This window comes from Macrobrachium nipponense, chromosome 9 (assembly GCF_015104395.2).
Source record: "Macrobrachium nipponense isolate FS-2020 chromosome 9, ASM1510439v2, whole genome shotgun sequence".
NCBI lineage: Eukaryota > Metazoa > Arthropoda > Malacostraca > Decapoda > Palaemonidae > Macrobrachium > Macrobrachium nipponense.
The window spans coordinates 11,730,233-11,744,109 of NC_061110.1; the positions used below are offsets into that span (position 1 = coordinate 11,730,233).

The 13,877-nt window shown below is 39.4% G+C and overlaps 1 pseudogene; it reads right to left on the reverse strand.

Annotated features, from left to right (window-relative positions):
- Positions 1–1,134: 1,134 nt before the first annotated feature.
- Positions 1,135–12,947, reverse strand: LOC135218627 (dehydrogenase/reductase SDR family member 11-like; annotated as a pseudogene).
- Positions 12,948–13,877: the final 930 nt, after the last annotated feature.

A 13,877-nucleotide genomic window follows, 5' to 3' on the forward strand; every position in this document is an offset into this window, starting at 1 on the left:
TTGTATCTATAAAATCCATCTTTTTGTGTTTTTGTTCTCTATATCTCATCTCACAAAATACATGTATTGCTATGTAATTATGTATTAAATCTTAAAAATAATTGGATTTAAGTCTCGGATCTCTACTATGTCGCCGATACAATAGGTAAATGGGAAGAAAAAATCTAGAAAAGGAGATGGAGAATATTTGAAAATCCTCGACACCAGAATTAAAATTGTAACATGAAGCTTTATATAAAAAAGCATCTGTATCCTAACGGTATCGATCATATGAATTAACGGCATTTGACAGACAAACCAAATGAACAAGTTACCATCATCTCTCTTTACCGTGCGAACTTCTGGCAGGTAGAAAACTATTCGTCAAGCGCATTCTACCATTAAATGTTTTAAACTGTGATTTAGTCTGATTTGGCTATATAATAGCTGGAACATGATAATTCTTTATTTAAGACATACTTATCTAAAGTATCTGAACGATAGGGGTAAAAACTCTGATCTGGCAGTATTCCAATATGGTTGAAGTTAACAATTTCCAAATATGCCATATGTTGTAACATTTAGATATTACTTTAATCATGGATTAGATTTGGCGTACGTCTGTTGGTATAAAATGTTTAAGATATCTAACAGTTGCTTTGCGAATTATCTTATTTCATAACATACTTAGATCAAGTTTATTGTCTCAGCTGTAATCCACAGTAGAATGCGCGTTAGGTACACATGTTAGTATGACGCAAGATTTAAATCACCAAGTTGGAATGCGCTCAAAAGAACACGTCATTTTTTCCAGATTGCACGACTGACGCAATTACTTTTTCTTCAGATTTCCTGTTTATTGCTTATATATTTCACGATCTACCCATCTATAATATGCATATACTATATGCTATTGTTTAAGTGTATTCAGTTTTAATCTGCTGATCTTTCCAATTCACGGAAAAAGATAATTGAACTTCCTACACAGCTTAAGGGTAATCTTTTCTCAGGCTATCTACTACCTGTGCTTAGCTCAGGTCAGATTAAAGGAAAAAAAGTTTTATTGAGGAAAACAGCATGATTTAATTATAGTTACTGCTGTATCATTACAAACTCACTCTTAATCAAAGGAAATGTTTAATAAAGAACACTCCAAAAGGCTTTTCTTTATTCTTTCCGGCTATTACATCATCCAAATTTATGACCAACGACATAAGGACATTTCATAAGCACTAAACCTTACAAATTTTTCAGGATTTACTCCAGATTTACATAATAATTACACATAGCAATGGATGCAGGTACAGGCGCCATAAATAGCCAAGATGCCCATTGTAAAAGACTGGGCCTAGTTTTTACAAGCGTTTTAAATGAAGAATGATCATGTTTGCGCTACCCAGGGTCCGAAGGAACTAATGAAAAGAAGGAGGAAGAACAAGAAAAGAAGAGAGAGAGAGAGAGAGAGAGAGAGAGAGAGAGAGAGAATTATAGTCTCAGCCGACAGCGTTGGATACGCCAATTCTTATTTGTCTTACCATGTCAGGTTGTACTATGATTTCGTGAATCTGGAAGGGAAAATAGACCAATTAGTATTTAGTCTTTGCTAATGAATGAAACAAATTCCCCAAACCTGGAATCACTTATTATTATTATTATTATTATTATGATTATTATTATCACAGTCGTAATTCGAATGGGTGGTATTTATCAAGGTCTAAAGAATACCAGGTCAGACCGCTTCCGACCGAAATAAGGACAATCTCGCGCATGATGTCACGAGGCTGCATCTGGCCGAGGTTCAGGTAAAAAAATGTCGTCAGTCAGTATTTGACTTCACCAGAGTGAAGAACAAAGAAGCTCTCTTAGACCGGATTCAATCCTTTAATTCAGCAGTACCTGAAGATTAACGGGGACTTCTCTCACCCAAGGTCGTGACAGAGAGAGAGTTAGAATGGGAGTGGGCAAACAATTCCCATAGTGACCCTTCATTTTATTGTTTTCTTGGTTTTTTCTTTTAATGGCCAACATACCAGTAAACGTCACAAATATGCGCAGTAACGCTGAGGCGGTCTGACCTGGTATTCTTTAGACCTTGGTATTTATAGCGTGGGGTTCCGGGTTTGCATCCACTTTTCTTTCTACGTGAGCTGTTTCTAGGAGCACACTCTTCTGCATGAGTCCTGGAGCTACTTCCTCTAGTTTTTCCAGATTCCTTTTCTTATTTCTATTTTCAGATCTTGATACTTATCCATTTTATCCCTCTCTTTTTCTTCACCTCTGGTGTCCCATGGTATTGCGACATCAATGAGTGATACTTTCTTCTTGACTTTGTCAATCAACGTCACGTCTGGTCTATTTGCAAGTATCACCCTTCCGTTCTAATACCATAGTCCCTGAGGATCTTTGCCTGATCGTTTTCTATCACTCCTTCAGGGGGTGCTCGTACCACTTATTACTGCAAGGTAGCTGGTGTTTCTAGCACAGGTTCCAGTGAGGGCTTTTGCCACAGAATCATGCCTCATTTTGTACTAGTTTTGAGCAAGTGCCAGACATTCGCTTGCTATGTGGTTTATGGTCTCGTTTTTCATATTGCACTTCCTGCATATGGGTGAGATGTTATTTCCAACCATCGTTCTTTGAACATACCTGGTTCTAAGGGCCCGATCCTGTGCCGCTGTTATCATTCCTTCTGTTTCTTCTTCAGCTCCCCCCTCTGTAGCCATTGCCATGTTTCATCACTGGCCAGTCCTTTAGTCTGTCTCATGTACTGTCCGTGCATTGGTTTGTTGCGCAAGTCCTCTTGTCTATTTGTCATTCTCCTGTCTGTATATTTCTGAGTCTTCGTCTACTTTTATCAGCCCTTCTTCCCATGCACTCTTGAGCCACTCGCCTTCATTGGTTTTCAGATATTGCCCCAGTGCTCTGTTCTCGATGTTGACGCAGCCCTCTATGCTTAGTAGTCCTCTCCATCCTCCCTTTCGTGTTATGCATAGTCTGTCTGTATTTGCTCTTGGGTGCAGTGCTGTGTGTATTGTCAAATGCTTCCTAGTTTTCCTAGTTTTCTGCGGAGTTCAGCCTTCGTCCATTCCACTACTACTGCGCTGTATCTGATTACTGGCACTGCCCATGTATTTATGGCTTTAATCATGTTCCCGGCGTTGAGTTTTGACTTGAGTATCGCCTTAAGTCTCTGCATATATTCTTTCCTGATCACGTCCTTCATCTCTTGGTGTTTTATATTCCCTCCTTCCATTACTCGCAGGTATTTGTGTCCTGTATCATCTGTGTTTGATGTTGTTCCCATGTAGTAGGAGTATCCCTTCAGTCCTTGTTACTTTGCCCTTTTGTATGTTGACCAAGGCACATTTTTGTATTCCAAACTCCATATATGTCCAACAGGCTCTCACAGAAATAAAGAAATAAGTAAAAACATGAGTGAGTTAAGATTTAGAGTTGAAAAATACAGGGATGAAATTTTTTTTCGAAACTACACTTATAGATGTATAAACAAATAACAATAAACATGAATGGATATTCGAGCGTTGAGCGGCTGCAAACATTCGCCAAAGCAAATGCAATTCTTCTCACGTGCATGTGTTCACATTTTGACTAGTGATCACCAGAACAATATATATTGAGAACGGATGGACAAAGCAGGGTTTGATTTGATATAATCCTCCCCCAGTTTCCTTCGGTACAGAGGAATACATTGGCTACCACCAGACTGCCAGATATATACATCCTGTATTGTGACTACCGATACACTCACAAAAAAATACATTTTGTAAGGCTCATAAATAATTGGACAGCCTTTTTATTACAAGCTACCGAACTATAGACCAATATACAGTCATTTTGTATTATAGGGGGAATATAATCGACTCATAGCCAGTCGTGACTCGCAGATCTTTGAGCATTTATAGATTCATTCTTAGGTTTCGGGATAAATGTTGTGTGTGTGTGTGCGTGAACTGACAAGTCTGTTAATTAGCTTAGAATGGGTTTTTCATAAACTCGCCAAGAGTACCAATAGCCAAGGGAAGTTTTCAACTATAGAATTAAGTTGATCTGTGGCTGAACAGGCTTATCTGGAAAGCAATAATGCAGAAGAGGTCACGAGTAGTACACTTAGCCCGAGGAGATATAGATACATAGAATATCTGAAGTGTATAACACATAAATACGAGCTTCTTGTATGTCATGTCGAGCCCTTTTCAATAAGTAGTACCATCATCTCACAGATAAATAAATAAACAAATAAAAATAACAGGAGTGACGAACCTATAATATTTATCTTTGGCTGAACACATTGTCCCTCAAATTTAAGCAAAGCCTTGTCCACGCGACCAGACTTTGTCGGCGACTTCGTTCGCTGGCAGACAAAATCTATAAAACAGAAATCTGTTGTCCACACGGCCGTGTCTGGCTAGTCGAAGCAATTCTGGGTGGAGGTGAGCATAGCACGACAATAGCTTGAGGGCTCTTATAGCCAGAAGACAGGGAGCGACTGGGACTCTGTGCTTTATTGTAGTGTGTATATATATATATATATATATATATATATATATATATATATATATATATATATATATATATATTATATATATATATATGTGTGTGTGTGTGTGTGTGTGTGTGTGTGTGTGTGTGTGTGTGTGTGTATGTGAAGAGAAGAGAACTGGGTCAAGAGGAATGGTGTAAAAGCTGGTTCATGACAAGGAACGCTCCAGAAGTCACGCGACGATTTCAAGATAACTGCGGAGGTGACCAACAAACAACCTCCAAAGTAATGTAATAAACGGACCACAAGACCTTCCATTCTCTATTTGACAAAGTTACCCCTCCCAGCAGAGAACAGAGGTGGATTATGCGGAATATGCGCTGGCTGGAGTGATTGGAAAATGATGAAATAAGAAGAAGGGCAGGCTTAGTACAGATTACAGAGGTGATAAGTTCTTGCCATTCCACTGAGAAGTGAGAGATGTGTATTTCTGGTGATAGAAGTTCACTCTCGACGCGGTTCGGAAGTCACGTAAAGCCGTTGGTCCCGTTGCTGAATAACCACTGGTTCCATGCAACGTAAAAACACCATACAGACAAACAAACAATACAGAGATGATAAGAGAGTCATGATGGAGATGCTGTGGGCATGTAGTTGAGGATGGATGACGAGGAGAGAGTGAAGAGGGCTTGGGAGGAACGTTAAGAGGAAGAAGATCGAGAGGGAGGACAGAGAATGAGAGCGAGGTAAAGTGAGGAAGAAGATATGGAGAGAAGAGGTTGGGTGGAGGATGATGCCTTTTGATAGAAGGCAGTGGAGGAGGAGAAGGCGCATCAGGCAACCGACACTTTAATGTAGGGATAACAGTGATAAAAAAAGAAGAGTCAAGTGAGAACAGAACAGAATATAGAATTTAGGTGCCAAAGGCCAAGCGCTGGGACCAATGAGGTCATTCACCACTGAAGGGGAATGGGACCAATGAGGTCATTCATCACTGAAAGAGAAACTGAGAGTAAAAAGGTTGAAAGGTGAAGCAGGAGGAAAACCTCAAAGCAGTTGGACTATGAATTCATTGTTAGCAGTGGGTGGACAGTAAGATGGAAGAAATACAGGCAGTCCCAGGCTTATGACAAGTTCGCTTTATGACGTTCCGAGGTTACAACGCTTTTCAATTATATTCATCAGAAATTATTTCCAGGTTTACGACGCATGTTCCAGGGTTATGACGCCGATCTGGCGGAAGAAATATGACTCCAAAATGGGAAATAATCAATATTTGAATTTTTTAAAATGAAAAATGCAATAAAAATGCAGTTTACATAGTTTTTAAAACACCCAAAGCATTAACAGTAAGGCTTTCTTAGGGATTTTTGACGATTTTCTGGCTTACAACGAGTCTCAAGAACGGAAACCCGTCATAAGCCGGGGACTGCCTGTGTACTACAAACGGAGTACAGTAAAAGGAATGAAAGGGGTTGCAGCTAGGGGCCGAAGGGACCCTGCAAAGAACCTTAAGTAATGCCTACAGTGCACTGCACGAAGTAGTATACACTGACGGCACTGACCCCCTACAGAGTTTAAAAGTTGACCAGAGAGGCTTTGTAAGTATTTCTGGCCTTCAGTTTTCCCTAAAATGAAAGAAAAATTCCACTAACCTGGACATGAGGAGGGGCTGCCAGTGCGTGGCAGACGCTCGAAGCTACATCGCTTGAAGATATGTGGGGTTGGCTTGAGTAGATATCGTGCACGGATTGAGATTGCGTCATCCTTTCAAAGAACTCGGTCTTAACAAGACCGGGGCTTATGGTCTGTAAAAGGGGGAAAACGGCAGACAAATGCATTAAATTCATTCATTTGTTAAGGTTGAAACAGACTTACACAATCCGTAAAAAAATCTTTTTAACCATACAGGGTAAATGATCGAGTGGCCTCCTGGTGACCACTCTCCCAGAAAATAACTAACACTTAGTACTTCGAGAGGAAACTAGAAGTCTCGAGGTGTTGATTCCACGGCCGCTGGCTCGTGACTGATGTCTATCCTGGGTTACATTTAGTGTTAAAGTTATTTTTGGGTAAGGCGGTCGCCAGGAGGCCATTCGATCATTTGTCCCTTGTAAATACAGAATTGAAGTCGGAACATAAAACTTAGGACAAGGGAGGCCAAGCACTAATGGGACCTATGAGGTCATTCCGCGATGGAAATAATTCCCTACGGACTGCTCTATGAGCAAGAACCCGTGCTGGCATAGGGCTAGCTTAATCTAAAACAGCAATGTTCAAGAAAGTGTGGAAGATGAGACGGACGAAAGATTATACGAATGGAAGTATTGCACAATGAACAAAAGGGGTTGCAACTAAGGGGTTGGAAGGATCCTGCAGAGTTATTTTAAGTAATGCCTATACAATGTGTAACTTTACAGCATTGGCGATGACCTCAAGAGAAACAAGGAACCAAATTATTTATTGTAAACTTACCCTGGGGATGCACATTATTAAAACGGTGAAGACGTGTGTAACACTAAATTAGACGGACCAACTTATTTATATTTATTTTCCAGCCAGATAAAATGTCCTTCTAGAGCAGGGACACTTCATTCTTCGTATGGTATGTGCAACGAGAATCACGAAGGAAATTTGTCCAAGATAATAACTGAAATATCGGTAACTATCCTCTTTCCATTCATTCTCTACAACTAGTATCAGTTAGAATTTTTTTCAGCCAAATAAGTCTTCAAATTAATTTACTTTGTATTATTTGTTTGTGCTTCTCTTCATTTCTTTCGACATCCTTGACCTTTGCTGTTTTAGTTTTGTTTTACTTTTCATAAAATCATGCCAATAAATGCATCTTGGTAGACTTAACTTCTTTTCGTATAATTCTGAGTAATTCAGAACCGACCCTGTCAATACAACAGGTTCTCATTCCACAACTAGCGAGAAGAAGAAGAAGAGGAGCAGAAGAAGAAGAGGGACCGGGCACTCACAGAAACTCTGATGTTTGCTTCATTTGATTTCGAAGTTCTTGTCTGAGGCCTTCAGTGAGAGCGGTCACTGCAAACTTTGTGGCCGTGTAGAAATGTATATTGGGGTAGTCGAACACAACATGACCACAGACGCTGTGGAAAGAAACAACGCTTTAATCAATAAAAAGTGGAATCTTGATATACCCATAGATACTATAATACTACTACTACAACTAATAAGAATCTGGATTTACTCTGAGGGGTTGTCTGCCCTCGGACCAGACTCATTTTTACCTCAAATGTTCTAGAAAATCTGTCCGAAGGTTTTGACCGAAATCTTGTGGGATGGGTCTATTCTAAGAGAGAATGTGGGCGAAAAGCCTGGACTGTTTATGGAAGCCAAGCCTGGAGTGTATGAAAGGGATTGTTGAACCAATTCTCCTTCATGGAAGTGATGTATGGATGTTGAATGCCAATTAATGAAGAAGGTGAAAGCCACACTCATATGGGGCATGAGGATTTGAAAGAAGGAAATGTGGAGGTAGGTGGAAGTGGTAAAAAGGTCTGCATAGGTGAAGTGATGAAATGGATAGAAACGGAAATTGAAAGTACCAATGTTTGAAAGCTGTGAAAGGAGGAAAACTTTGCACTTGCACTATGAAACAATTGTTAGAAGAGGGTGGGAAGTAAGATGGAAGAACGAGAATATGAACAGAGGTAGAGTAAAAGGAATAAAAGGGGTTGCAGTTAGGGGCCAAGAGGCGTAAGTAATGCCATATTGTGCATTAGGTGGGCACTGATTGCACTATCCCCCTATGGGCTATGCACATACCTGCTAATGTGAATGATGTGTCCATCGTTGACGCCTCTGTCCCTCATCGATTTGACGGCTTCTCTGGTGCAGTGGCACAAGGCAACGACATTGATGTCTAACATTTCTCTCCATTCTTCCGTGTTTCCTTCTGAAAATCGTAAAAGCAACATGAATTAACAATTGTTGGAGAATGTCGATTCAGGCATATGAGATATATATAGAATCATACCTTCTCACCTAGAAGACTATGGTTTCGTGACATGCCAGCATTGTTGATGCAGACATCTACACCTTGGTGTTCCTCCTTGATGAAGGCGAAGAGGCTTGCAATGTCCTCATCCTTGGTCAAGTCACACTTCACAGCCACCAGCTTTCCTGGCTGTTCCTTGAGCTCTCTTGACAAATCCTTTGGACAGAGAGGTAACAGTCAGACGCAGAGCAATGGCACATTTTTCCATAACCTAAGCTAAACTCACCTAACCTAACTTTTATCCACACTACCATTATATTGGTGTCCAAGAACTGATGAGGCTTTCATTTAAAAGAACCAGATACCCACCTGTATTCTCTGGACATTCCTGGCTGCTCCGATGACCACCATTCCATAAGAAACGAGCTTTTCACAGATTGCCGCTCCGATGCCTGCACTGGCCCCAGTCACCATCGCCACCCTTCCTCTCCATCTCTCCATCGCTGGTCAGAATTTGGCGCTTGGATAACAAACATCAAGTTGTTAGACATTTATCCAGTCCTTCTGAGTGAACGGAATATAAAATTTAGGCCAAGTGCATGAACCTGTGAGCAGTGATGCCAACCCCTCTGACCCTACGCCCCCTACAGGAGACGAGAAATGACCCTACATGACTGAAAATGACAAAACATTCTGCAGCTATGATAATGAATAAATCTTGAGATTATGTTTATATACAATATCATGAGTACTAATAAGCATATTGATCTAAACATACCTTGTTACCGTTACCCTACACATGAAAATATTGCCCGACTGTCTAAGATTTTGCCCATATTACCCTACGCGTAGGGCAATTACCCTACAGTTAGCAACACTGCCTGTGAGGTATTTTAAGCACTGAAAGAGGACCATAGCTAGGATGGTGGAAAGTAAGAAGGAAGAATGAGATAATGAACGGGGGTACTGTAAAGGAAATAAAAGGGGTTGCAGAGAACCATAAATAATGACTAGAGTGCCACACGTGAGGTAGCCTATACACGTATGGCACTGCCCAGCTTTAAGTCCAGTTCTCCTGTTAGTACTAAAGGATATTTAAGTACAGGGCCTGATTGCCCATTGTAAGTGACATTAGTTTTGACAGATCATCAACACAATACCTAAGCTTTTGGGAAAATTTTTAATCAGAATATTTTCTTCTCAAAATTTAAAAAATGAAAACTCCCCATTCATACTAGTCTCATAAACATATGGAACGTCCTTGTGGTTAGGAATGTTCTCACGAGGCAAAATCGGTACATTTTGGTGGTCAAAAGGTTCCCTCGAGGTAACTGAATTCAATATTTACCGCGTCTTCTGTATAGAACACATTCAACAAAATATTTTGGACAATTTAATATTTCTGGAATAATAAAAACAAATATATTATCGATCTCATTTTGAGGAAATTCAAAACTCCAAAGACGAAGGCTCCCATAAATGTAAACGAAAAAGAAGAAATTTCAGAATTGAAACTATTAATTATATGAAAAAAAGCATTTGGCGTTGATTGTATAAAAAAAAAAGTTCTAAAAGCACTAAAAGCACGACGGATGTCCATATCTAAAAACCACAGGGGACCGTTATTTCATCTTGAGATGAGAATTTAACTGAGGTGTATACACATCGTTAAGCTGAAAAAGCAAGGCATCAACTTCATCCAGAATGCTGAACCAAAGCACACCAGAAATGTGGATGATATATTTTGTACTAAGCCTATGAAAATACTGATGCCAAGTCGAGAAGAGCCCTCTACGTATTTAACAGTATGCTTTTACGTCCCAAGTTCCCAACTGTCGAAGCAATCGCTCTGTCTAAGTCACTGGCGTTTTCGTTTTATTTTTTATTCTTACTTCTCGTGCTAAAAGACCATCTCAATAAAGCCCATGCAACTGGGAATATAATTCCTCAACAAAGTTCAGTCTTCAGAAGACAGTGTGCATTCAGCAGCGTTGATGACTACATAAATTCTTGCTACTATGAGATTCAGGGCCTCTGTAACACGGTTTTTTGGACTTTGCTCCTTGTCAAAGCATCGGATTTGAGCTGAAGTTGACATATGTATATTTTACAACCACACACAAATTTTGTCAGCATTATCAATAACCTAAACCCGATGGTTTTGATTTTTATAGAGTAAAAATGCACTAGCCGACGCCATGGCCAATGATTACGAGCCAAGAGTCGAAAAACATTCATTACGTAAGCAAAGTAAACAAACACCTCTTGACTAAACTGTTGCCCCAGCCCATCCACCAGACAGAAATGCCATCGGCTCTTGAAACCCAAAGACTTTATGAATGGCGGAACGATACTAGATGTGGATGGGGTATCAGTGCTAGCGTAGTAAATACTACTGTAGCAGTAAGTGCCGCAACAGTATAGCAGTAATATACATGAATTAAACGTTTAGACCAACTGCTGGGATCCTTGAGGATCATTTAGCACTTCTTACAACTACTCGAGAAATTAGTTTTTATAGCCAGAAGTTAAATTTTCTAATCCACAATGCCCATGGTAGCCTTCAGTGTTATCCTGAATTATAACGAGGCGGAAGTGGGTGGAGCCTCATGAAGTCACCATTCTGACGATAATTATTGGTGAAGGTTTAAAGCCAATATACGGTACCGGCTATTTTTTTTTCTGTAATTAGGTAGATAGCCAATAAATAAAATTGCTTGACATAGGATATAACAGTTATCAAATCAAGCTTGTCTACTATGTTTTTGGTAATTACCAGCTATTCCCTCCTACATCTTGTCAATCTGATTGTGACCTATAAAGTAGACTGTAATTTGTCTTTGGAAACTTATTTTTGGGAATTAGACTAATAATCAAAGTGTTTTTGTATTTATTAACATATTTTGTTGGTTTGTTCATTATGACAATTATCAGTGGGGAGGTTCCAGAGTTCATAAAGGTGTACTGCTTTGCTTGTATTTAAATTTGTATGTCATTGTTGCCAGAGGTTTAGCCTTCGTTACGTATAGCCAATCATCCATCGAGAAAGAGGGATGAAATAGTCATAAGTTACGTAACGAGTGCGTTCGAAATACCTTTTCTCTGAGTAAGTGGCCCGTCTTCAAAAAAGGTCACTTTTACATTATAAGTACCAAATTTATTCAACCTACGTAGTGCAGAATACTCTCAAAATTTATGTGTTGATATAATATGTATTCTGAATAAGCGTTATATTTATGAAATGCATAGATAAAAAGTTATTGCGAAAAAACCGTGTTACAGAGGCCCTGAATCTCATAGTAGGTTTCTACAACATTCTGTCTGTCTGTCTGTCTCTGTTATTGCTAATTACAAGCTAAGCTTGTAAAATAACAGAATGCTACAAGACAAAGGGACTCGACAAGGAAAGAAGCCCAGTATACAATGTGAAATGAATAAGTCAAATGACAATTACAGTACGAAGTGAAACTCATGTAAGCGTGCTAAAAAAATAAATAAATAAAAAAAGTAAAAAAAAAACTAAACGCACCAAATTTGCACTTCCGGAGTTACAACGATTCAGTTGCGTGACTTGGAAGATCGTGTTTTAGTTTGGTAGCTGGTAGTATAAAACTTCTAGATAAAAATGTGGTACTAAACCTCACAGAAAAAAAGCTACGTTTAGATTCGAGTGTGTAGTGTAGTAATTAAGGTACTAGACGTATAGTTAGAGGCGATCTAAATGCAAAGTATGGTCAGAATTACGAATGATATTGGACAATTTGTTAAATACGGCGCCAAAGAGGGGTTCAATATTCAATACACGACAGAATAAAAGAATTCATACATTTTCACAGGACAGACAGACCTCCGAAAATCTTAGAAGACTTAATCAGTATACAGAGTTTTTGCGCATGTAAAGAAGAGACGGACTCTGGGTTATATTAAAAAAAAAGTTGCTTTCCACTCAGGAACTGGTAACGAAGATCATAAAGATCGTTCGTCACGAGAACATAACCCGTTTTCATTACTGCCAATTATGTCCGTTAAAATCTGTCATAACAGAACTCGTCACTGACAGTGAATAGTTGTGATTTCTTATTTCACGCCTTCAAGTCTGTTAGCGAGGAATTAATAGCATAAAAGAAAAGAAAATGTATGGCTTTAGCAGTAGTTTTACTACTTTTGAGATGGTTGACCCAAACCCTCTATATCGATCGATGCAGCAACGGTCTCTACCGATATTTACGAAAACCCGACCATTGTAATGGATTATCATATATTAAGAGATATCTACCGATGCTCAACATACCTTTGATTACTCAGAATAAACAAATGTAGTTCGACGAAAGGTAAACACACAGAAAACTTGAACGAAAAGTGACGCTCTCTCTCTCGACGCAGAGACAAGAACCAATTCTACTTCACTACTGATTGGCGCTTGTGCTCAGAGCTGACTGGCTGACTGTCTCTCACGGGTTTGATGGGGGAAATGTTGGCGTTGCCGAAGCCCGAGGGACATACTTTCATACTATGGTTCTTGTTTGAACAATAAAAAAAGCAGTCATTATGAAAAGTTGCCAGATACTGCCTCGTCGTTGCTAATCTTCTTCGCACTTTTACGTTAACCCGGTTTTGTTTTGTTTATCATTCTCCGTTATCCTTGCTTTCTCATTTTTAACGGATAATAAACACTTATGACTATACTTTGGACTTATATATTCCCTGTCTGACGATAAAAATATGGATCCATTTTTTTCTCGACAATCCTTCCTAATGCCCGCGATTTACAAACACTCGTATAAACTGTTACGTAAATTAATGGATTTTTCATTCTTGTAAACCAGGTTAAAACTTTGATAAATTAACCAAACTAGAGATTTTAATGAAATACGAAGTGGCAACTGTCCCGAAGACCCGAACCTTCAGTTTCACTCAGACTCGAGCGTCTGGACTGGTCAGACGTGTGTCACTGCCGCTCCCTTGGTTCCAACACTCTCTTGAGTCTTTACTGTCCCTACCGACTGCATGCCGATGAACCTACTGGTATGTTTTCGGATGATCAGATAATTGTGGATGATGGAGTTGTGTGTGAGGATTTAGCATTGACGAGTAGTGAGTCTGGTCATATGACTGAGCCTTTTAAGAAAAAAAAAGGAAAAACAAGGAAAGCTCGCAAGGAGTCGAAGCACAAGGAGGTACAGCAATCATTTGTGAGGAACGAAATGCTATTGGCTTGGCTAATAGGAGAAAAAGGGTGATGTGGGAGAGACCTTGTATTACAAAATAAAAATACCGACGTCTCTTTCTGATGAGGATAACGAAGATCAGGTGAGCTTTAACAATCAAGTCACTGACAGGAAGCGATTGTATTTCCACGTTCACTTGAGATTAATTACAAAAACAAACTGCAGTGGACATTTAAACTATATAGAAGTCACCCTGAGTTGA